Source organism: Osmia lignaria, chromosome 11 (assembly GCF_051020975.1).
Source record: "Osmia lignaria lignaria isolate PbOS001 chromosome 11, iyOsmLign1, whole genome shotgun sequence".
NCBI lineage: Eukaryota > Metazoa > Arthropoda > Insecta > Hymenoptera > Megachilidae > Osmia > Osmia lignaria.
The window spans coordinates 4,312,972-4,336,943 of NC_135042.1; the positions used below are offsets into that span (position 1 = coordinate 4,312,972).

General features: G+C 41.4%; 1 long non-coding RNA gene across 1 annotated transcript; it reads left to right on the forward strand.

The window, feature by feature from the left end:
- Nucleotides 1-14,577: 14,577 nt before the first annotated feature.
- Nucleotides 14,578-21,784, forward strand: LOC117603778 (uncharacterized). The gene is made up of 3 exons (XR_013063033.1): nucleotides 14,578-20,221; nucleotides 20,327-20,446; nucleotides 21,392-21,784. It is a non-coding gene; the product is annotated as an uncharacterized LOC117603778 (long non-coding RNA).
- The last annotated feature ends 2,188 nt before the right edge of the window (nucleotides 21,785-23,972 follow it).

Sequence of the window (23,972 nt, forward strand, 5' to 3'; positions counted from 1 at the left end):
CTCAAAGGTTCCACTGGAATCCCTTAAGATTTCTCTTATAATGCTAGGCTACCTGCTAAATCTAAATTAATAATATTTCAATATTCTCAAAAGTAGTATAAAGATGTTTTAAGTCGCTGACAGTAGAACAAGTCAATCATATGTCAGACGGCATTTATATTTAATTCGACACTATCTAAAAAACAGAAGGGAATAAAATTGAAAATTATTTTACTATTATACTCATGATTTATTTATACATAAATCAGAGTAATATTAATACAATATAAAACATTGTTTATTGCAAAAATAAGGAAACAATTAACGAGTACAAAGATTTGCATTCAACGTGAAATTGCTTTTTCTTTCATCTTGCCTTTATTTTTATTTACAATTTCGTTGCTGTTCACACGATATTTCACGGTACTCGATACTTGCAGGATGCATCGAAATGCAACCGTTTGGTGCAAGCATGCATACGCACACGTTGGCAGTTTGCGCAAGCATTCTACGTCAGGGTAATAAAACATTTCGCGTGCGAGGGTATAATTGTCGGGGTCGGCCCGTGCGCGGTTTATACGCTACTGGTACGATGAGGGGTGGCAAGGGATGGCGAGGGGTATGTAGTCTAGGTTTAGGGGCCCCGGGAGGGTACCGCGCCCCCTTTTTCATCCTGTAGTTATTTATCGCCCTGTTTCCTACTCTCTCTTGCTCTATCGCCGTTCTATATACCCTCGGCTTGACCAGTGGCGAAGGTGGTATAGCTTAGCTGCCTAGTATCGGTGATAGAACCTGATACGTTTGTTTCTACTGGTGGTAGTTTTGCTTCGACCTTCGTCAAGTCGTTCATGACCCTCGAATCAAGAATTGCTACCTTTCGTCCTGCGTTTTCCCAACCCCCGCGTATCTTCCTTTCCCTTGTTTCTCCATCTGTGGATTTTAATGCGAGATTTAATGCAATATCGTGGCCCGAGAGATTGTCATGTTATATTTCACTGCCAATAAGGATACGTAACTATGTTATTTTATTTATAATTTGTTGAGTGTAATATAATATTATGGTGCAATGCAGTAATTTATGGTACCTTGCATTGTATTTTAATTATTAAACGAAATGGAGTAAATTCGTTAGAATCATATAGGGTGCTCTATGTAATTAGTTTTTAGTCGACTATTTCAATATATTCTCTTGCTAGAGATGAAGAAAATCATGAAGAATTTTGATGCTCGTAGACAGAACGTTCTAGACACGGAACTGACGGGACTTGCAATCGAGGGGAAACGCGTTCCGGCAGTAACATTCTGTCGGTATTCTAGCTACGTAAGTGACACATTGACGGGAACTGACCACCGGTTGGCAGCCCTGACCGTCTCCCCAGGGTGACTAGTTACCGCATGATTGGCCCTCCATTACCATATAACGTACACACTAACGTACATGCGGTCCTCCGCGATATTCCTCCTCCACCTTTGCATCTGCTTCGATTTAAGCAGATCTGAAAATAAGTTATATCTCCATGCGGTATCTCCATTTCCTTGACTTTCTTCAATATTTTTTTAGTAATCCATTTAGTAATATAAATAAAATGGGTGCCTCTGAAGTTTCTCCTCCCTCCTTATCCACTATGGTCCAAAGGGTTCTCCCTCCTCCCACCACTCAAAGTTCTTCATCCGAAAACACAGCCAACCTTAATCTTCCATTTACCATCCAGTTCAATTGCACAATAACTTTCAAAATAAAAAAATCAACCTTTATTTTTCCAACTGGGACAAGAACCCACACCATCCAAAATCATAATCAGGGTAAAAACAAAAGGTTTGCTTAAAAAGCTATCGTATCGTTGATGGAAACAAGCATCGTATCCCCGCGGACCTCCTAGTCGTTTTTCGCAACACGCACATTTTTGTTCGAGATTCTTTGGTACGAGTCGACAAGATGTACGAACGAGTTTGTACCGAGGTTTCAAAGGTTTTTGCAACCTTATCTACCGACCCCTTCGGTACAAGGCCAGGACTCGACGAAGAGAACAACCCTGGCCACGGTTAGATGGATAGACACGACGCGAACGTACGTAGACATGTGAGGGTGCACTCGCTTAATTACACCGGAGGCCTCGTGGGATGCTGAGAGGTTGAAGCGAACCTTACCCTCCCTCTCCCCCACGTCCTTTCGGTTCTCCACCTTCGATTCACGTCCCCCTTTTCTCCACCCTGATATTCTCCTCTCACTTTGTCCAACTACAGCTTCTCTTCACGTGATGTCTGCAACGTTACCCCGCCAGGATATATCGCATCTCCGCGCTGAGATTTCCAAACTGGCGCGTAGCTAAGCTGGTGTTGCATCTCTCTTGGGGACATGCGGCCGGTTGCAGTCGAATGCACTGTCTGCATCGTTGAGGCGTTCTGCAAACGAACCGCAGCTCGTAATGGCGCACGAGTAATTCTCCGTATCCAGCGTCGTTGCGCAAGAAACACATTGGTGGTGTACTCGTTTCGTCTACCTACTCATAGACGTATTTATCATACACGAACCTATTATACTGATATTCCTTTTCTCGTTTTTTCTTTAACTCGCCACCGTGGATCTCTGGTTTATTCTCACCTCCTGCAACGTATCTTTCAATGAAGAGATATGTTGAAAAGGAAGTGGGTTAAGTTCAAAATAGCAGTTTTAGAATTGATAAAAGATTTCAAACTTTTTAAATAAAATTATTGCGATTTAAAAGTGAAGTAACGAAAGGATTCCAAATGACCATCAAGCATATCAAGATAAATATAATATTATTTAACATTTAGAAATTCCAAAAAATGACAGTAATAAACTAACACCTTGTTTACACAGGACAGTATAGAGAGAGGTCGCACGCGAACGACGTGACAATTATCTCGTAAACGGTGTCCCGTTCGAAGCCCCTGGCAATTCTAATACCGCCCTTGGTCTTTGCCATGTGACGCCACTCGGTTATCCCTGTATTTCGATGCACTCGCTTAATCAGTTAATTAACAAGGAGCCGGGTAAATGGACTTAACGATTCGTTCGAGCATGCCTCGCGTCGGACACGTTCGATTCCGGGGACATTCATCATTCCGACGCCTGTTAGTGGCGCAAAACGTCTACGTGGTCTAATCTTGTGCCCATAAATAAGATAACAATTTTTCATCCCTTCTTACGGTACCTCGACTCGAGGGGTCGCGCCCACGAGGAATGAGAAAGGGACGGGGCGGTGAGGCAAAGAGGGGTCGGAGGGAGAGGAGCTGAGGCAGACAGAAAACGGAAAAGTTTGTAACCCTCGTTACCGGGTATCGAGTTCCAATTAGATGACGATCGCATTTCCAGTGGCGGGTCCGGAAGACGTTTTTGCGTGTACCTGAGACGAACGGCTGATCGCCAACTTACCTTATCCTCCCATGGGTAAATCAAACGGATACTAATTTGTGGCGTTCAGGGAGTTTCCTTGATTCGAACATTGTTACACGCTACAATCATCGTAATCGTTTCTTTCCTTATCATCGACACTCGATGCTTAGATGAATTTCAAACATTTTCGCATAGATACTTATGCACACTTGGAAGAAAATAGAAAAACCTAATTTAGTAGCTTTTATAAAATTTCGTACGTACGTGGAAAATAGATAGGTATATAAAAATGTCTCAAGATTTTTAAATATTCCAGAAGAAACATAATAATGTCTTAATATCGTATAAAAGTAGATAAATGTAAAACTGCAAAATGAAACAGATCGTTCAGATAATAAATGTTACAAGGTTCATTCATTATTCTAATTATCAGCACACTCCTCGTTAATATCATAAATGGAAAGCCTGCGTTATCAACGATGTTGAAAAAAGAATATTTCGTACCTCTTGTCACGCATAGTACAGGCTTACCCTATAAATGAAGTCAATCCATCACATAAGTCATTATTTAGCGTTCTACTTCGTTGACCGAGTTTATTTCACGTAGTCACAGTAACCCTGATAAACATTTACTACTGAAAAAATAATTTTTGAGTGAACAATTTAAATTTAGAAGATGAAAATGAAAATATTATTGATATTTCACTTCTACGGGATAAGATATGTAACAAAAAATATGTAAGGAGTAGATCCATACAGGTTTTAAGAATAATACGCACGAATATAATATTTTAATAATTTAAGAGGTCTCTCGTAATATTGCTTATGTATGTATTGATTCACACCCGCCTCACCTGTGGACTGTTTCGTAGACGAAACAAGCGTAACTCGATACGGAATATCGAAGTCAGCGTACCCTCTCGAGAGGTTTCGAAAGCCACGATATGTAGCTCGCGACTCCTCCGGAAGGAAGGTTGGTACCAAAGAGGTTGCCGAGGAGAACGTGCTATGCTAGAGGAAATGGTAGAGGATGCCATGGAGGTGGAGGATGCACTCCAATGGGTCCTGCGACAAAGAGCAAGATCAGTGTGACTCTCAGCTATCCCTTGGGTTCGAAACGACGATCCCATATGGTTTTCACCTTACTACCGTGGATAGTGTAGTTGTAACTTTCAAATAACGTTAGTGAAAGAGGAAAAAAGAAATCCTGTATAGGTACTTAATAGATTTATGCTTCCAATTAAAATTTGCTCCAAATCTAAGGGAGGGTAGAGATGTTCAAAATCGTATCTCAATAATTTCACCAAATTATTTTATTCAAAAATTATTTCCTTAACTATGTTAGTTCGATTAATTTAATGTTATATATTTTAATATCCAGTGAAATACTATCAGAAGCAAATCTATAATCAGTATTTCATTATTCTTTACACGTCGCGTTTCTGATAAATGATTTTGAAAGACGATTCAAAGGTGCAGCAGCACCGTCTTGATCGTCAATTTAACACGTCGCGACTTATTCGAATCTTATCGGATCAAGCGTGTAACGAGATTTATTCATCCGTCTGATATGCTCCCGGAGACACTATAGGAACCTGTGTTGACAGTCACTGGGGGATCGAATAAGTGGTACTCTCCGTGGCTGACTTCCGCCGACGGGGGTGCGACTGAGGAGAGTTTACGTCGACAGTGCACGGTAAACCCCCGGAATTGTGGCTCCCCCTTGCGCCTCCAGAGACTCCCGGTCCCGAGTATTGAAAATTACATCTTATTCTGCCGTGAACCACCCACACACCACCCCTTCTACGAATCAACTCAACTCCCGCCACCTGCAAACCGTTGCTTCGATGCGTTTGTAATCGGCCACAATCGTTATTCGATGCATCCAGTCACGATACCGTCTCTCCTCCGTATCAAACTTTTTCCCCCTTTTTCATTTTAATACAGTACGTTTAAAATAAACGTAGACGCCAAAATTTTATTCTGAAATCTGATTTTCTGGAATTTTTCATAAGAAGAAGAAAAAGTTTCAGTTTTTATTGTTTAGGGACAAAAAAGTACTGAATGTAATGTAGACATTGCTTGCAAATTATTCTGGTAAATTCACTTATTTTCTTCAGTTCTTCATTAAAATTGGAAGGCAGAAAAGACATAAGTAAAAAGATAGCATGCTAGGACAATTCAAGAATATTGGACTAGATCCGTACTCTCGTGTCTTAAGACTTAAGATCTCAGCATAAAAAATAAAAACTATGCATGAATCGTTCATAAAAATGTGCAGAAAAATATTGAAGGTGTACTGGGCGAAACCTAGCCTAACACGTCAAGTCTTCGACGATGGCAGGAGGGTAACATTGAGGGGAGTAGGGGGATATCCCGTGGAAATATCGAAGCGAGGAAAAAGTATAAACATTTAGACAAGTTTAAACTCCGAACTTTCTTTTCGTGTCGCGACGAAGATAGGTACGGGGGAGGAGGGGGGTTGGGTGAGTTGACGTTTCCAGGACTTCAATATTTGTTAAACTCAACTCCTCGTCCTTTTACCTTTCTGACATCCCTCTAGCTTCTCCTCTAGCCGCGTGCCATCGGGCGACCCTCTTTTATAACGCATAAACTTCACGATATAGGAGCGTATACGGGTGACATATAGATTTTATATACGATTACCTCAGCAAATGCAACCGTCGTTTCTCTTTCGGTCCAATAAACCTAAGTGATTTTGCGATCGTATTTTCGTGGTTTCATTTCGATTGTGTTGTACTTTGATGCGCACGGATAAACTCCGACTCCCGGTATATTTCACCGAGACTTTTATAGATTTATACCTATTATCCTTTTCGAAGGAGAAATCTTATAAAACGCATGGATAGAGTGGACCAATAATTACAACTAGGATAGCAAACAACGATTATTAAAAAAATGATGAATTTTTTAATTCGATGCAAATTGTTATCCAAGCAACGCAACGGAGTAATCGTGTGTGAAAATTACAGAGGAGTTTACGGGGACGATTGGTTTTCGAGCTTTCACCCTCGGCTACACGGCTACCGCGGTGATGAAAACGAAGTGGAAGAGGTTGAATTTTAGCTTGGTTCTAGCGGACGGTCCGAGGGTAATGGGAGACAGAGAGAAGAGAATGGGAATTGGGAAGGAGGAGAAGCTGACGGGATTGCATTCGTGTTGGTCACGAGTTCCGAACTTGGGAATTTCGGCCGGTGGCTCGTTCGCGGAGCACAAAGCGGTCTGCCGGACTTAACGTGATTAGCAGAGATACCCCGGCAGCTTCCTATTATCCGCGGTCCAGACGCCGCCACACAACCATCCCCCATCTCCTTCTCCCTCTGGCCCTTTTCGACCTCCCCCCGTCAACCGCTTCATCTCGGTTCAACCGTACAAATGAACAACGCTGACTATCAATGTCTTCGTTAAACTGTTGTCTTTCATTTCATCCGATTAGCCTTGACCTCAGCTGTACTCAAACAATTTGATCTTCATTTTCCTATCAGTCATAAATTTACGTGTTTCGAAATGAACTGAACCAAGTCCAAGGCAATTACGAAATATTTAGATGGTTGAATTAAAACATCTAACGATAAGTGGAATTGGTACAACGAACGTTTCATGGATGCAGCTCTGCTTGGATGATCAGGATCAGAGACGAAGAGTCGGACCGATACTAAAATCAGAGAAGCGAAGCGATAGCAGGATGCACGAGGTTGCGGACAGTACACAGGGTGAGAGTCCCTGCGAGTATGAAACTCAATTTGATTCCTGCTTCCACCCGACCCCCGGTCGTCGAAAATGGGGATGGGTGGCCAGGGAGGGAGGAGTGGCGGACCAACGCCACCCCAGAAAGGGGGGTGCTCCCAGGGGCGTGCGACTGACCCGACATCCTGCAGGATCCAGCCACTCATATTGCCAATTACCAACTCTACGACCCTCTCGCTTTTCGCTCGCTTCGGACTTCGAATGATTCCAGTCACTTTCAGGCTGCTCCAGTTACGTCGCCGACGTCCTCTTCGTCATACCATCAAGAAAAGTCATCCCTCCATATCTCTACGTTCCTATTTATCCTCCAATGTACATATGGTGAGGCATAATAAGCATAATTTTAGTTGGGTATCGAAGAATCTTCCATACGAGGGAAAGAGGATGTTTCACCCCATCTGACTTCAAATTCTGATATTCTAAAATTTTTATTTTTTAAATATAATGGACATATTTCTAAAATTAAAACATTATCGACCGCACGTCACACGTCTCACATCAGAGAAGACGTACACGTAATCTGGCTCCTTCAGTGGCAGAAACTTGCTTGGCTGTGAACCGAAGCAGCGAGCACTAGGATGAAGGCGTGGTGATAGCTTGATGTTTGAGCAATATCACGGGGACATGGTCATCTTAATAGAGTCGTGGGTCGCCAGCGCGAAGCTGGGAAACCGAAAAGCACGCACCAATGATTTTAATGAGATTCACAAGTCGCAAGACCTGTCTGAAGTGATGATACGCTCGTGATGGTGGACGTTTTAACCTGGAATTCTCTTCCTTTGCTAAAAATCTTCACGAGGGATACCTTCTTCTTTTCACTGTTGACGTCCATGGTGATCACTAACGATCCATGTTGCAATTTTTACAAGGTAAATTGCAAATTTAAATCCTCATCTTCTCAATAATTTTCATTACATGTTCGATCAAACTTAGATGTTTTTTTCTTTAAACTACATAGTTGTTTGTTAATCTTGTCCTTCGTCACATTCTGTTCACTCTTCGCTTTATCCAGCTCGATTATATGGAAAGGAAATTTGAATAATGTCTTTTATCGGGCTGAACATCCCCTTGTTATCCGCTTGGTAGACAGGAAGGTATGTGTGCGTATTTATCGTAAATATTCCAAGTGGTTTAGCTCCCACGGGATACCGTATCGTTGTAGAAGTCTCGACATTAAGAGGAGCGTGTTTTACTCAAGATTTCGCAAGGTATCAAAACGGGCCGATTAAAAAGTTTTTAAAACCATCGCGATAGAAGTGTCATAAACATATTCCGGCTACCATGGAAAGTTACTACGATTAAATTTTAGAATTCTATCGCGATTGAACGTTTCTTTGCTTCTTTTCATACACGTGTCAAATAATAAATCTATACATACTAGGGGAAGATTTCACAAAAATATCTGTGTTAAAAAATTTCTTACTGTAAGTAAAATTTTGTTAAAAGAATTCTCCATCGAAAAGTAATTAAAATTGTTTCTCAGGAATTGTATAAAAATTGTTAATCGTGTTTACCGAGACACAAGGTAGTCGTTTCAGCCGAGAGGGTGAAAAGCTGCGGATTTCTGGACACCGAAGAGGGGAGAGATACGATGGAACGTGTTTACTCCCGGCGAAACTAATTGCGCGTGCACGATTTTATTAAATTTGTCCACAACGTTAGCTCATTTGCATTCGTTAATGAGTTTTCGGTCTGCCAGTCCGAGCCAGGGACGTAACAAGCTTGGAACGGGTGGAAAAAGGGGGTGGGTGGGAACAAACCGGATGGACAGACGAGTAAGCGTAGTGTACCAGTTTGGTTTTTGCCCGAATTTGCATACTTTTCGCGGTAGGTTAATTCCTGGTGTCTGCAAAAATTGTCGCACCCTGTTTTCCTTTTTTTTCCTTCTTTCATTCTTTCATTCCTATTCCGTGAATGACATTCGACTGACCAGCAGGGTAGACATTTATATTGTACATATAAATACACAGAGGTTATGGTAGACCACTGTAGATCACTCTGTGGTCTGGCATCTCAAGGGTCGCATTATCCCCCATGCCCAAGAGGTAGCAACCCTTTTTGTCGGGCTTTCTTCTACAAATTACGCTCTATATCCCACTACCTCGACCAGAAAAGAGTTTAATCGACCCCATGGAAAAAAGATGTGCAACCATGTCTTTCTTGGTGGATCGAAATACTACAGCTTCCTTTTGATAGGTTTTATGTTCGTGTTATTCGTATTTAAATGAGAGCTAATTATTTTATTCATTTGTTAGTATAAATTTCCAAGATTATTAGAAACACATAATATTTTACTTTGTGTACTTTCTGATGGTATTCGTCTAACTGTTAATCAAATACAGAATTATTAAATAGAATGTTTGAAGCATCGTGAATTCTTCAAGCGAGTTAATTGAAAAATTCAAGTGATTCTTGTTTGCTTCGTACAATTTCTCGGCGAAACAGAGAAAAGGAACGGATATCCTTTACCAGAGTTCAAGTAACTTTATCGGCCGTCTTCTTTCTCGCTAGAATACACCTTGGTTCATCCCATGCGTTGGTGCCGCAAATTGAATCTTCCCGGACGACAGGATGCTTCATTATTTAGCAGCGGCTTCCGTTGGCTATTTGCAAAATTATTGTTACGGAATTGGGACGAGGGTGGTGTTCGAGCCTGCCAGAGAAACGAGTTCACGTTCTTTTCCACTTACTTTCTTTTGTAGTAAACTACAATACCTTCCGAGAACTTTAACTTACTGAATTTATTTTAACAAAGTGTCTGTAATATTTAAACGTATCTTTAATAATTGAAAGGACTGTGAATTTTTGTGAATTTTATACTTTTCAAGGAATTAAAAGTATAACAGTCATTTATTGTGAGAAAAAGAATTTCAACGTTCCAAGAAAAATTCAATTCAAAGGACGTTTATCATTTTCCGATGGGATGCCGCATGACGAACGGCTGTTTACAAGATTGCCCGAAGCGGTAACAGCGGTCACTACGGACGAGGAAATTCTTCGACAAAAGTGACACCGATAAGTCTTGCAATTGGTCAATGTAATCCCTGAACGAGGAAAACGAAGAAAAGCGGGACGGGAAGACGTTCGAATGTCGGGGCTGTCGAGCGTAGGAGAATAAAACATTGCGGCACACCCCCCGCGAGACATCGGCGGATGATTTGTGAGTGGAAACAATAAGCGCCCCCTGCAATATTCATCACAGTAAACCCCACTCACGCGGGCAACCGGTGAAGCAAGCTTCTCCGGCACGTTCCAACGAAAGAAGAACAACGTGAAGGAGTATTGGGTGGGGAATGTCCGGCTAAAAGTTTGATGGGTTACCGTGTGCCCTGGGGAAAATGGTCGCTGGGCGCATTGCTAGGCATCTCGCGTGGCCTCCGTCGTAGGACCTGAAAGATTTTGGGATTCTATCAAACTGGACAATGCAATAATGCGCAACCCTCTGCCTCCTCTACACTGGCTACGTGAAAAATAGCTGCGTTCTGTTCTTCCTCTTCCTTTCCCTAGCTGAGCCATTCTTTTGTCTACTGTAATATTTTCAGAATAATTTTAGAATTTCTTTATAGCAAAAAATTTAGTAATCATTAGGGTGATCAATCCTCAATAACAGGAAAGAAAAAGTATTAAATAATTAAAAAATTGTACTTTACATTGAAGGTATTCAATTATTCCCTTAATAGGTTGAAACTCAGTTTCACACGTAACCTACACATACACAGCTAATTAATCGTTTCCGTATTCAAAGTTTCGTGACGGTAGTAATTAACCGTAACCAGGAAGCAGCTTTTGTACGACGCGTGATCATGGTATGCTCGTTATCAGGTACTTCCCTTATGTCAGGGACAATGGAGATTTTTTGAAAAGACTGCATGAATTCTAAATCCATGCTGGGAATATGGCCCAGCGCGGCGTAATTTGAGTTAATTCCGCTGCAGGGAGCAAGAGACTTGATTAAAAATCTTCACTCATTGTCTTCTGTTTGCTCTGGGTGCATACCCGTCTCCGGCCAATTTTCTCGAACGATGCCGGAAAAGGTGTTCATTAAAATTCATAAGAATATGCATCTAGTTAGCAGCCTCTACTAATTCACCTTCGTTACACGTTCTTCTATTTGACTGTCCCTTTGTTTCTGTTTTACATGTTCCTGGGGAATTTCGTTCGGAGGATGCCTTTCTATCTTAAGCCCGGCACCGTAGACCGAAACGTCGAAGCTAATACGCAAAGATAATTATAAATTCTCTTTCCTGATTACGCTCGAAATCCCCACGGTACAGCGGAATCAATGAAAGACGACTCGAACTTAACTCCGAAGGTAATCTAACAGAGAACAGAAAGTTTTGTCCGATCTTGAACGTGGACAAGTTGGACGAAACCGTGAAAGATTGTTTGGCCGTAATTCAGTCTTGGTCGGCGACGTTCGAGAAATTGTAAGTAACGGAGGAGAAAGGAAAATGATTTTTCCTTGTTGAATGTCCGATTGAAAATTTAACGTAGTTGGGTGAACGAACGAAGACATTAGATCGGCGAGGGCGTAAGCAAATACGGTTAACTCTGTTTGCTTTGGTTTGAATAGGAATCACATGTGTGCTACTCGAGATACCGCGACCGAAGGTCCTCTTACTCTGTGGCCTTCTCCACCTCGGTGCACACCCGACGGTCCCTCAAGTTAAATAGTATAATGGCCAATTTAAAATGTCCCGGAGTATCTAAGATCCGTGTTTGCCCGTGGTCGAGATGTGTTTGAACGGCATCTCGTTCCTCGCCACTGAGAATAGAGAAAGAAGGTGGTTACCACGATGACAAACCCCATGAGCCCTCCATCAAGGAGTATCTTGAACTTTGAATCGTCTGGATTCTTGAAATATAAACGGTAAGAAGGAAAATTCAGTCAATTGCAGGAATTTTTAATGAAAGTTTTAATAATAATTTACGTTTGATGCTTAATTGTTTTGAAAAATGGATCTTTATAAATTTTGACTGTATATTGAAAACAATTTTCAATGCTTTTATTACAAATTCAAAAATAATTTATTAATAGATTTTTGCATAAAAAATTTATATCTCTCAAATACTATAGGATTATGAAAAAAAAAAAATATTTCTCCCTTAATGTATATCATCAATCTGAGATATAAATTCTTAGTATTTAAATATATCCGCATAAAATCGCGACAGAAAGGGAAAGAAAGAAGAGCTGCCACGTCGGTTTCCATGGGACTGAGAAATAAAAATGAGTCTGTCGCTTCCCATATTAAGTGTAGGCAGCTACCGTCCAGGACACCCATGGGGCACGAGTGAGATCGCAGCGACGTATTTAAATAAAACATTGTATCGCACTGCAATTCACCCATCCACTCGGTTCTCTATCCTCTCCCACCATCGTTTTCCTACAAATAAACAAATTAAGCTGCAACGAATGTGCCGCACTGCAGGGGCAACTTTAACGCTTAACAAACTACCCTACGTCTGCTCTTCCTAACGTTTCCGTTTATTCCCCTAGCAGTTCAAGTTCTAACCTTTTTTCATTACTATCATCCTTTGTAAATTCTTAAATGAAAGAATTACCATTTTATCTGAAATCTTATGTTACTAATTTTTTTATGTTTCTTGACAGACTTATTGCAAAATAATTTCCAAGTCCAAAGAGATAATAAATGTGGGAGTTTATTTGTAGTCCTAACACTTGGATCCTACCACTGAGAATCAGCAGAAAGTTGGGACCGTTTAAAGATACTCGAAGGAGAAGGTAACAAATAGAAGGCGTGTTATGAGTAGCTGTATGTCAGATGAATTGTTTCGGTTCATTCCGTCCAACGGTAAACGAAAAATAGGTAGTCGGCACGAAACAGCGTTCGCAACGACAAAGAAGCCGCTCGATGCGTCTCCCAGGTCTCCGGGGAAGATCCAGAACGATTAATCAGCTGTTGGCGAGGCGGAGAAGAGCATGTCCCAGAGGGTACCACGAAGCTCGCACAATGTTTCTTTTCTTCCGTTGCTGTGCAGTACAACGAATCCCATGAAAACTGTCGACCTTTTTGCCTATGGAAAACCGTGCGTGTGGCCCGCGATGACTCGACCAGATCCGTCCAAATATTTGACTTCCGAAAAAAAAAAAAAACCCTCAGAAGGTACAACATCGCGACAGATCCCGATTCGCAGCTACGTGCCACCATTCATTGAAATTCTCGAGAGATTCGAGGGGATCATCGTCGCTTGTTTTGAAATCTTTCGTTTCTGAAACTGTCCCACTTTAACTCTTTCACGCATCCGGAAAGATTTTCAAATTCATTTTTGTACGAACTTTGTGTTAGAGCAAAATTAAGTTAAGTTAGGTTCGATGACTTCTGGTATCTTCTTCTTTGAGGAAATACAGGATGGACGAAAGGATATAAATGGATTTAAAACGGTAACAAATTTTTTTATTTTCAACAAATTTTGACGAGTATAAGAAAGCCGAGAAGTGCGAAGTAAGTACATTAGACACACTTTGCGTTAGAATACCATCAGAGATCGAGATTTACGCGAGTTTTACATTCCAGGGAACGACGAAAACGATCCATCATTTACTCGTGTCCGACTCACCAAAGTACCATCCCCAAACGTCGGTAATCCCGTATCACCGGGCTAGCACCAGGAACTTTTCTGAAAAACATAACTTTTTCCCGGCGTTCTACTTGCCACCTTAACGCGTTCCCAGTCCTACTTTTTGTTCCTGTCCGGCAAGAACTGGGAGCAATGTTTCTGCATGTATCACGTTACCATATACTGCATAGAGACGAGAAGTATTGGCTGGCATAAAGGTAGAGGGAAAGAAAGGAATACTTCTTTGCTCCACCTTCTTTAATTAGTAGATCTGATGGCAATAACGACCTTGTTTATTTGACTGCACCCAAAATGATAGCTCCGTTGCAGTATAACTAATCAGATCCGCATTTCTTTCAGTAGCCAACTTCTCATCTCTGCACATCCTATACGTGCATCACTGGATTGATATGTAAACGCGTAAACCAGAGGAGGATGAAATAGAGGTGTAGGAGGTGGATGCCCCTGGTGACTTGCTAAGAAGGCTGTAAGCCGCGAGAACCATCAGAAATTTCGTGAGAGCCACTGAACCACGCCACGATGAATATTTCTCCAGGACTACGGATTATCATACGGAATGAGATTGCGCCTGAATCATTGATGAACCGTTGCTCGACCGATATCGCTCGCGAATTTCAAGCGTGAATTGAGTTTAAGGTAACGACTGTGATTTCATCCGGAACTTACCCTTTCACGGTGCGCGAGCTGCGTTAGGAAATGGGGAGTAAAGTAGGAAGAAATAGTATTTTGTTCGTGGTCTAGCAGATTCTGTCAGCGAGGCTACTTATATGAAGCACTATTATTCCGTAAGTATATATTCTAGTTGATTCCATTTACAAAATAACCAGACATCCACGAACGTGTGTAATTAGTTGTTCATGATAAGACATTCGTGATAATTTTTAAAATTTTGCAAAAATTTCTAATCCATCAAGTTTCATTTAATTTTACGGATAAAATATGACTTTATAATACAGTTTTAATGTAATTTGTCATGATAGAACGTTAATTTAACATGTCGTAGCGAGAAGAAACCGTAGTTGCTTTAAAATACGGACAGCAATTTCGTATGATGCTGGAAATCGGTAGAAACAAGGGGTACACGATCGACAAAACGAGACGAATGCACAAACAGACGCACATCATTTGTTCAACGTCCCTCGCCGTTGTTTGCATCGTGCAACCTGCACCCCAAATAATCGGGACCAGTCCTTTTCTCCTGCTCGTGCCTACCGACAAATTGCGCCCGTTTCCTCCTGGGAATCCACGAAGTTATGACCGAGGCTGACGACTTTCCGACTCGCGTAATTACCGTTCTGGGCTCCTGCCCTCATGAACTCGTCCCAAAAGTATCGGAAGCCGTACGCACCCCCGCCTTGGACACGTGCGATCATTTTCGGCCACCAAGTCAAGTCGTAACGCGATAAAGAAAACGTTTAACTTGCAACAGCATTCGAAAGACTATACCCTAAATTACTAACAAATTAAATGAACACGTTAAATTAACATCTAAAATTGCATTAAATGGCTAATTTTAAGAATGTGATAGTGAAATTGAAAAACGTTGGTATACGCCTTGTTTAGGGTTAATATTAACTCATAACATCCCTTATTCAGTGATTTGAATGAAATTTTCTGCTTTCATAGTTTGATGAAACCTACGAAATGTATGCAAGGATTGGTACACGAATCTTTCAACAAAGGTATTGGAAATTAATTCAATTCTGAATTGTTGCTATCTTAGCGACTCGTCGTCCGAGACTTGAATTTGAGAAAATCGAACGTACCAAGATTAATGGCGACCAGGTTTTTGCAGCTTGCTAACAAAACCGCGAGGAGCAGAGTGTGCGGACGGTGCAACCAGGTTACTGCTGTTTGCGCCGATCCGTACATAGCCAGTTCCTCCTGTCGAGTGCAAAAGGGGTGGAGAGTGCAGGAATAGAGAAATAGCAGGGTTGCGCTAGGTTTTCAGACGTATATAGGTGGAATATCGCAAGGAAAGGCGCACAGTGGTTGCGCGCACGGCCACCCGGGGCGTGTCCGGTGCCGCCTTCACAGCCAGCTACCCACTGTGAAATCCAGCAACCCCTAGAACCCCACTCTGACGATGCCACCTATGCACCTTAACTCTTAATTTCCAGAGACCTCGCTCTTAATTGTCGAGCACTGCTCCGGCCCACTTGCACCTGCGCGATCAACGCGTGCAGCTGCAGCCATCTAGAACGTCGCCAACTTCTCTGTCTTGTCGCGAATAGGGACCACCTTTGGATTATGTTTCAGAAAGGAATTTCACGATGTTGTTTTACCTTTAAATCATTTTAATCTAGCTTGTTATATTAAGATAAGAGGCATAGGTCGTCTATCGATAACACCCTTGAACCATAGTCTCTAGAAAAACGGTACTAAGAATATATCTTTTAGAGTTTCAAAATGGTAGACATGTTCTTCGTTCAGCTCTTAGAAACACGACTAAAATCATAAATCTTACAGTAAGGGTATTTTCGATTTTGCCATTTTTTATATCGTTTTTCTTATAATTATTCTTTCTTGAATACTTTTTCCCATACATTGTCGATGTTCAAGCAAAGTTGAGGGTAAGTGAGTAATTTCGAAGAGAAACTTAATCCCGATGAACTGGCTGGCATATGGTGCGAGGGGTGGAAGCGTAGACGCGGAGAATCTCGCGTTTATAAGAAAAAGCTGTAAACTGCGGGCAACCTTTTGCTGGTGATATTAAAACGGTATGAAGATAAATATCGTCTATCCGGTTGGAGAAGTTGAGAAACTTCTGAATCATGAAAGTGTATGTATCCTCGAACTTCGATCGAAACACTTGTTTCAAACAAATGCCCTTCTTAACAATTTCCTATATCTTTCTGGGAGTATAATTATGTTAACATCGCAAATTATGAATTAGTGTTTCAAATCATATTAAATTGAATCGAAGAGCCTTTTTCTTTTTCTTATAGTATTTGAAAAAGTATTAAAATATATTTTTTTGGTGGTTTAGAAAGTTTCGAAAATAAATTGGGACGGTGACAATCGCGTATTTCTAGAGGTGGCAACGACTTCGTGTATGCGCGATAGAAAAATATGCTTGTACATTATTTAAGGTCGGGACGCACGGCGTCTCCGGAGATTCGAAGGCGAGGCGGTACCGACGTCACAGGTTTCCATCTATCCATCTGCATATGCTTTGAAACGAGGAATGCACGAAGAGGATGCTTCTCTATATGGATCTGATCTATACTCCGTCTAGCTTGAAAAACGAGGAAACAGAAAGATCGAGGTGCAAAGGAAAAAAAGCACCCAACCCCTCGTCCTTTCTTCAACATTACAATCTATCCTTTGTAAAACGTAGAAGCAGGTTGTACAATTTTTTTTTAGTTATAACTACTTGTTGTTGATGAATATGTTAGTATTTCCGAGAAAATGTGTTTGATGAAGAAGAACCAGGGTGTCTCATAAGGGTAAGAGGGGGTTCATTACACTTTGTTGAGATTTCAAAAAAAGTTAGAATTAGTTATTGGGAATTTATTTCAGTTCGTTTAGATGTTTAGATTGTTCTTGACTGAAGGCGAGGCGACAGAAACGATTGCAAGTTGATTCGTCGCTTCGAAGAGGGTAGACCAGTTTCCAAAGTCCGAGTTTCAGCCCCGAAGGAGCTGACCTCCATTACGCGGGGTTAACCGCTCAGTCTTCTCACTTCCGGTAGACTTTGATTGGCCTCGCAATCCTATTAATTCCAGACATCGTTCCTTGCTGAGTTTCCTTATTTCCTGAAGAAACAAAGCTATCTGACACTTTGGTTTCAACTTTGACAGACTTTGGGGTAGGAAACACCCGAGGAGGTTGACTCTTACGTGACATTTATAATGAAGATTATTATGAGAAAAGAAAATATATTTCATATTTGTGAAATCGTAAGAGAAGTCAAAGGTGGCGCGATTATGCTGGTGCTAAAAGATTTTAATGATTTACGTAAAGTGTGATCACTGGAACGTGATCTCGAACATGAAACCATCGAGTGCAGGTTGTCCCAGGAGACAGTGAATTTCGGAGGAAAATCGAAAGGTACGGTAGGTCGAGTTACCCCGCTATACAGCAGCAATGCTACTGTACCATGGTCTAACCGACCTTTTCACTTCCCTTTCACCCCCGTCGCGGACGCAGTCACTGCCGCCAACTCTATTTATCAAATGTACGTTTAATTTTTTCGCGGGTACAATCATACATCATCCTCGAGGCGTGATCCAGTTAAGGCTGGAGGGTCGGGACGGGCCGGGTCGGCTTCCGTAGACGTGGCAGGATTACCAACCGAAAAATTCACCGTAAAATGGAACCCCACCTTCTGCTTTTCACGCGAATAACTGTGCTCCCGTTTTCAGCTCGGAATTGCTACTGATAGATTGACCGAACCGACGAAAGTAGCTACGTCTCGTACAGTTTTAAAGGAAACGGAAGAATGCACAACTGAAATATCGTTGAAACACACGAACAGCTCGAGGACAGAATCGACATGTCATGCCGACGGAAGAAATTTTCGTAAAAGTCGTTTCTATCCGAACTGATACCTCCTGTCATGACGTTGATACCCCCTGATCGGAGTTGCCCTTTCTCTGGTGAAAGAATTCCTGTCGGGAAATAGAGCGGTTATCGTTTACCTGTACTACTGCGGTTATCGTTTACTTGTACTACTGCGGTTCTAAAATATATGCATTTGATTTGGAAAAAAAAAATTGGGTAAATATAATCGTAAAATTTTAAAGGATAGTTTCTTGTGGTATATAAATTTAGGTTTTAGGTTTGAGGGGTCAATTATAGTTTGGACATATATTTGTAATAAAATTTTTTTTTTTACAGGGTGATCCAAGAGTCCATTTTATCTAACAGAAGCAACGAAAGGAGAAGATTCTCGAAGATCTGACTTCTTCTATATAGTCACAGCATCTTCTATACACAAGATCGTATCAAAAGCAAAAAGGAAGGTTGCGGCTGGCAGAAGCCACGGTGGCTGCGGCTCAGCCCCGAGAAATTATGGCTCTTGTCACGGCTGTTCATTTGTAGATGGAGTTTTTGCTCCCCGAGGAGGCTGCCCCAATCACGAGCCGCGGAAATTGCACCCCCCAACCCCTTCCCTTACTACTTCGCCTTCCCATCCCCTCAGCCAGATCCGGAGAACTATACCCCTTCTTTACTCTCCTTCTTCCACTTTCGGTGCTTCGAAACCACCCCGTCTTCCTTCTCCCTTCTTTCTCTTCTTTTTTTTTTTCTACTCTTCGTCTCATTCTACCTTTACGCCGATGCTTTACCACCGTCGATCTATTGACGCCCCCGTTCGCTCGAGATGATTTATCGAAAATTGGAAACCTGACGATTGTCGATCGTCACCCCTCTCCTACCGTTCCAGACAACTGCGGGAATTTCGTTTGAGAGTTAAGAAAGAAGATTTTTGTTTCACTGTGTCGTGAGAAAATCCTTTCAACATGATTTTCCTTGCGACAAAAAAGAAATGTGAAACAATTATATAGGGATGTATTTCACCCTTTACGACTCGAATTTTTTATTTTTTCAAAAATCAATATCGATTACCCATAGAATATAAATTTACTTTTTATTAGGAATTTATTTATTTATTTCTAAATTTCAATGCTTATTTTTTTAAGAAGAATTAGCAAATTCTACATTGTTTACATTTAATGCTTTTGTCACGAGTTTTATAATTTGCTTAATCGTCCACGAGAGTTCCACTCGTCACTAAAAGAAGACAAAACTTTTCCGATATGTTACATTCAGAGGGGAACGAAGCGGTGTTGAGTCGTTGCGAAAACGACAAATAGCAATCACGGTATTTGAGGCTTTTAATGCCAAACGATTTAACGAACAGTATATCAATTTTCCTCCCCTGTGTTGTGAAACATTTGCTTAAATTTCACACGTTATTATCAAAATTCTTCATAGAACAGAGTTCAAAATTTGTCTAGAGTCATACAAGACCCCAGTGTGTAATTTTAAAATTCACTTTAGTATTAAACTTTTCATTTAATACCTCGGGCATCAATGTTATTTAAAATTCATTTACATTTTTTCTCTCTCAATTACTCAATTATATTAAATTCGTGATGTCATCCACTCCACAGCATCGAACGTGTCGAAAAGCTTCCCGAGTCAACGCATCACACACATGAAAAACTCTGACATCAAAGCAATTTTCTCTGGAAATTTTCTGTCCTCGATTCTAACTAATTTGAACGCAGTTACTCTCTGAAATAAAGGAGACTCATTTCAATCGTCTGGAATCGATTTCCCATGTGATAACGTCGTATGGTAATTCATGCAATTTCCTACATTCTCCCCCTCTCCCTCCCCGGCCCACGTTCCATCGAAGATAAAGTAACGTTCCTGTAATTAAAGTTGCTGTACATCAGAGATACGGGAAACCGTGAAAAGGTAGAACCGAGGTAGGATCCATCACGATCCGGTAACGAAGGCATCAGCTGATGACACATTTTAATATCTTAAAACAGGCAGCTGGTAAGCCGAAAAAATTTCTGTTCTTGTCAGCCTTGTTGGTTGCCTCTCTGTCATCCGGCGAACAACAAAAGACCGCGTCATGCATTATCCTTCTGGTTTTTCCAGCTTCCGTCGAAGCTCATGGTAGGAAGAGAAAAGACAACCCTGTAGAAGAAGAAGAGGCCCTCTAGCTCGCGCAGCGAGGGCTGCTGCAGAAGTGGAGGAGGCGACAAGCGAAGTCCCCAGGTGATGCCGGCAGAGAGCGATGATTAAGCTCGCATTTTAATCAAAGACCCGGAGTGAAAAGTCTTGTAGTATGGAGATGATAGGATTGCCCGCTTGATAAATCAAATCGGTATTTCTCGCGGTTCGCTACTAATCAATTTTTTTTCCTTTTTTTTTTATCCTTGGCTGATCCTCCGCTCCGAGGCCCTTTTCACTGATTTCATATCCGATCCCATCATCCTCGATGCATTATTGCCATTTGCCTCCCGAGTCTGACGTTCTTACGATATTACCGTCAACTTTGTTTAATCAAAATATTGTCAATTTACTTGGGAAATCTGTGACACCTGATATTAGTTCCTAATTTTTGACTCGATTTTATTTTTCAAATTCTACCTCTTTCTAAACATTTATTTATTAGAATATTCCTAGAATATCCCATTATGCTCGGCACTATATATCCTTATCATTGTAACGATACTAAAACTAATACCAGTGGAGCAGTATTTTCAATTTTGTGTACAGAACCGATAGTATTTTGAAGAGGGTGGTAGCTAATACTGTTTTGTTATCAATCCGTCCCATAAAGCAAAGTTGCCCGGAGGCAAATGAACTTCTCTATCCCCTATGTCCACGAAATCCCACGGAAGGCCGGGCAGGTTTGGGTTTGGGCCGAAATTTTATGAACTAAATTATTATAACGGGCGAAATGCGAGCAAGCGCATGCTTTACGACTCCCAACATTCTCGTATAGCTCCCTTAGCTCGTCCGATGTTCCGTGTATTCCTGCCTCCTTCTCCTGTGTACGATAGAGTACAAGACACGTCGCCATCATCCATACATTATGTACGGACTAATGCTGTTTTTATTCAATGGTCTCCACACTATATACAACGCACATCCCCATCCCGGAGACGCTAAACCCCCGGGCATCGTTCTTTACGGCGATATAATTTAATTTTTCAGATTTAAGGGCCACCTATTCTCCCTCGTCTGCGTCTTCGCTACAAGATCCCGCGGGCGAAGAATTTTCCTCCAAAGGAGCATTCGAGCACCAGGGTTTATGGATTTTGGATTGTTCCTTGATGTTGGTTAAAGAACCTCTGAAATCAGTTCAGAATAGCTCGAGAGAAGATAATGTAAAAATTACAAAAATGTATTGAAAGTTAAACATTTGTTGTCATTGGACAGTGTTTACTTAATTAGAAAGGGTTCGCCGCAGAGGACTCTCAGACCTTCCCTCCTTTGGATAATGGCGGAGACGTTGGACCAAGGGTGTCGAGTTAGGTGGTGAGTACATTAAAACTTTTTAACTATCTAAAAATTGTAGGATTAAAAATTAATTTTTTATACGGAAACCTTGGGACTTAATTGTCCTACTTTTTATATATGCATATATTTATTTCTCTTCGTTGTTTTTTAAATTAGTTCTTCTGAAGTTCTCTCACTTTTCTTGCTGTACTTCATATTTTTTTTAACTGAACCTAACTCGACCATAGAAATCTGTTCCACTTTGCTATCATTTTTGAAGCATGCATCCTTTATCCAGAGCACAAGCGTAACGTCTCTATGGTCTTAAGCCAAGCTAGAAATATCATAGCGACGTACCTCTGAGAGTTTAGCGCCGTTGCCTCTGGTGGAGAAGACACGATTCCTTGCGTCAAAGAGATCGAAATTGAAAATTTGAATGACAACCATGCACTCTGGTCCGGACGTGCGTCGGGGATATACGCGAAGGTGGATAGGTGAGAACCAGCTAGAGAGTATCTTGAAATGCGAATGAGCAAAAAAGATAGAAAGAGGCCGGGGAAAGGATGCCGCGTTCTCAAAGGGGACATACCGTGGATGATATTTTATTCTTGGCCCTCTGCCCTCCTCCACCTTCTGCCCCTGACATCTTCCAGGTCTTCCCGGTCCCGTTGATGCCGTTCTCGTGGCACCGGCGTAAGTAGCGCCAGCAAACGGGGCTCGAAGCCTGGTCTGATGGATTTCACGACTCCGCAGGGTCCCCTCAATCCACACTCACTCCTCACCCCTGACCTTACTGTCGTTCCGACCTCTGTGCGTTTCACCGCACACGCTTTCACACGTACTCGTTCACGTACGACCGCGTAAGTACCACGCATTTCTTGTCTATCTTTCGAATTCGTCCTACCAGACCGTCGAAATGCTGTCACTATTAGTTTGGGATTCGATCATTTCGGAAAAGATATATTTATTTCAATGCCATTATAAAAATAGATAAGAAACAAGGATTTTCTAGATCTTAAGGTGGACAATGCAATTACTAAAACATTTGTCGTAAGATGGTCAATAAAATCGTGATACTACTACTCGTATACACGATCTTCTTCAACTACCAACGTTACGACTACGATCGCGGACAAGAGAAAGAGGAGGCACGCTCACGGTGGTGTCAGATGGAAGGGCAATGGGAAATTCACGGGGCGCGTAAAACCTTCCTTGGTGACAAATCCATTGGTCGTATACCGTAGAATTTTCAATTATTGCTTAAATAAAATATCACTCGACGAGGGGAATAGGAACGAAAGACGGGGGACAGCGCGATATGACGTAAAACTACCCTTACGGTGTTTTCTAGAAATGGATTGTAAAATTATCAAGCGGCAATAAATTCAACCAGTAATTTTAAAATGTGATTATTAAACGATCATTGTTCATTTAAATCGTAATTATTTAAAAACTTAGTTTTGATTGATTTGATTAATTATTAGAAAACAATTCAATTTCAATTTTATAAAATGTTCATTTATATAACATCGCGGTAAGAAGACAGGTCTAGCTGGTAAAAACTGTTTTTCCCAGATATCATTCCTTTTTTCAGTGTAACCGGTCAGGCGAAAACGGACGACGTTGAAGTTTTTAATACTGGCCGTAAACAGGCAGCATCTACCTCTGGGACGAACTTTGAATTAGCAGAGACATATTCATACGAAGAGTTTGCATCGGGGGGACGTTCCTCGGAGGGTACTCCGTCATCTCACTGCTTCTCTCGCTCACCTCGTGCCTTCCCTGTACTATCCCACGGACGTCCTTAGGGAGAGGCTGCTCATTAATTAAGTCTTTTTGCAGACTGACCCGCACAAGTGGCAGCGAAAGCTTAAAAAGCCACCCAGACCTGTATCACCTACACGCGACAGTCTCATATTCGTTTGTTCGCCGATACTCGACGATATTATATGAGTTTATGTTTGTCTTGCCCCTCTCGACCCTTTAGACCTTCTCCATTTTAGGTCTTAAAAGTGGAGACAGTACTCTATATACGCTTCGAAATTATAAGGATATCGATATTGAAAGTAATATGTAATTTTTAAACAAGGGAATGACAATATTCTGATTTCCTTCATTTGATTACAAAAGACACGTTTGTCTACGACTGCGACTATGAAACGTTTGAAACTTTGAAGAGGCCTGTAGGACGGTGCCAGGTCGCAGAATGGTCGCAAGTGAGTTTCCTCGGCGAGTTAGCGGCAAATTGTTAAGGGATAGGGAATACTACGTACGTGAACATGACATCTGAGCCGTG